This window comes from Nansenia antarctica, assembly GCF_963989245.1.
Source record: "Nansenia antarctica genome assembly, chromosome: 4".
In the NCBI taxonomy this organism is placed as follows: Eukaryota; Metazoa; Chordata; class Actinopteri; order Argentiniformes; family Microstomatidae; genus Nansenia; species Nansenia antarctica.
In genome coordinates this window covers 71,485,972-71,488,471 of record NC_137689.1, presented here as the reverse complement: position 1 = coordinate 71,488,471, position 2,500 = coordinate 71,485,972, and the positions used below count along the sequence as shown (strand labels likewise).

At 46.8% G+C, this 2,500-nt stretch overlaps 1 protein-coding gene across 1 annotated transcript in view; it reads right to left on the bottom strand.

The window, feature by feature from the left end:
- Window positions 1-2,500, bottom strand: part of LOC308156343 (transmembrane protein 132C) — a gene marked incomplete at both ends in the record, with an annotated part of 66,147 nt that overhangs the window by 5,921 nt on the left and 57,726 nt on the right. The gene's annotated exons all lie outside the window — the stretch shown is intronic.

Here is a 2,500-nt window from a genome sequence, read left to right as displayed (position 1 = left end):
AGATTTTTTTTCTTCCTGCTCCTTTTTTGCCCATGGGAAAATTAATTAATTGTACAAATGTATGACATGTATGATAATCTCATGTGCAAAAATAAATAAATTAAATTAAATTAAAAACAGTGGCGGGAGGAGGTTTAGTACTCTGTGCAGTAGTGCTGGAACACAAGAGACAAGATTAAACCTGAACGTATATTATATTATATTGCTTTTTAACCCTTTGTGGACCCTTTGGTTGTGTTCGCTAATCGAAAATCGCCTCGCAGCATTTCAGAAAGGCAGCAGCAAGGGTCGTCTCAAGGGGGGGGAAACGTAGCCTCATACATCATACGTTCTGCATTAAAATCAATACTGTGATGAATGAATGATCTTTATTGTCATTGTAACAGGGTACAACGAAAACGTGAGCGTCCCAGCATCCAAGCATGCTCTCTAGAGACCTATATGAAATGAACCTACATGAATTTATATGAGACATTTATGAATGATGAGACGACTGCTCCTTTTTTCTGATGTCAACAGATTACTGGTCTAGGTTGAGTGGTCTCTCAGGTGTGTGTGTGTGTGTGTGTGTGTGTGTGTGTGTGTGTGTGTGTGTGCGCGTGCGTGCGTGAGTGCGTGCGTGATAATAACCCCTTTGTAATAGCGAGAGCAAGGCAGTGGGCCGGCAGGGGTTGGAGGATGATGGCTTTGAATTGAAGCAGAGTGAATGATTATGGGTAATCACAGCTTCCTCGGCCATCCTACTAATCACCCCCCGTCTCTCCTCCATTACTGAGTCACACTCACGCCACGTCCAAATGACCACAACAGGACAGAGAAGCCTTATTGTGCGTCTGCCGACTTCTATAAGCCCTCATTTCACAGCTTGGTATTAACCACTGACTTTGAAAGGACCGGGCGAAAGCACTATTACCTCAGAATTACACATCAGTTGGCACTCGCTGTTCCGTTTCGATTCGCCGAAACCCGGGCGGGCTATTTAGTAACCGAATGACGCTGAGTTTATCGGGGTAGGCTACAGGTAAGTGCTAGCTTACAGTAGGTCCGTCCTAGCATAGCTTTTATTTTGTTATGATGACGATCGATGTATGGATGATTCACTTACTTGCGAGACGAACGTACTCGTTGTAAGTCGCTTGGGATAAAATGCGTCAAAAATGTCAAAGGTTAATGTCAATGTGAAAGGGTTCAGCGGATACTTATATGGTTGGTTTCTATCCGTTCATCCCTAACAGCGCTGGCAGCCCGGCACACTAGGCCGACAGATCACAGAGAGAGTGAGAGGGTAGTTACAGGTTCGTGTCCTGGCGGTGTGTCTGGTTGTTTGGGGAGGCACGCCGGGTCGATACTGTTTTACAACGTAAGTGGGCTGCTCCTCTCGGCCGACCGTAATGCCCTGGTGTCAGTAATGATATAAACGGGATGATGTGTGTGTGTGTGTGTGTGTGTGTGTGTGTGTGTGTTTGTGTGTGTGTGTGTGTGTGCACGCGTGTCTGTGTGTGTGTGTGTGTGTGTGTGTGTGTGTGTGTGTGTGTGTGTATGGGAGTGTGTGTGCGCAAACGTGTGTGTGTGTGTGTGTGTGTGCGTGCGTGTGTCTGTGTGTGTGGTGGATGGTAGTGTGTGCGTGCAAATGTGTGTGTTCGTGTGTGCAAATGTGTGTGTGTGTGTGTGCGTGCGCAAATGTGTGTGCGCGCGTTAATGTGTGTGTGTGCGCGTGTGCAAGTGTGTGTGCGCGTGTGCAAGTGTGTGTGTGCGTGCGCGAATGTGTGTGTGTGTGTGTCTGTGTGTAGCTACATGCCCTTGGAGACGCATCTTCCTTGATTGGCCCGTGCTAGCGAGCCACGTTTTCTTTGTCAGCCCGTCGTTGACTATAGTGTTTTGTGCCGCGCTCGGGTCGATACGCTTGTATTTTTAAAACAATTAACCATGTGTTCAGTATTTTTCAATCGTTCATCTGGCAATCTTCTCCTTCTCCCTTGGCCCCCAGCGGGCTGTTGTTCTTCCCGTTGTCTGTCTTACATTCCCTCTCTCTCTCTCTCTCTCTCTCTCTCTCTCTCTCTCTCTCTCTCTCTCTCTCTCTCTCTCTCTCTCTCTCTCATCTCTCTCTCTCTCTCTCTCTCTCTCTCTCTCTCTCCTCTCTCTCTCTCTCTCTCTCTCTCTCTCTCTCTCTCTCTCTCACACACACACTAACAATGTCATTATCATTGTTTCTTTTTCCCACACCTTTTTCCTCGTCTATCTTACTTTACTTTCTTCAACCGCTGTGAATCACATTCTCTCCCTCTACTTCAATCACCTTCCACAACAGGGTATCACTCTTTCAGCCTCTCTCTTTCTCTCTCTGTCTTTCTCTCTCTCTCTGTCTTTCTCTCTCTCTCTCGCTCTTTCTGTCTGATCCCCTCTCTCTGTCTCTACCTCAGCCTCTCTCTCTGTGTCTTTCTCTCTCTCTCTCTCTCTAACACACACTCTCCCTTTCTCTTTACCGTTCTCTCTCTCTAAT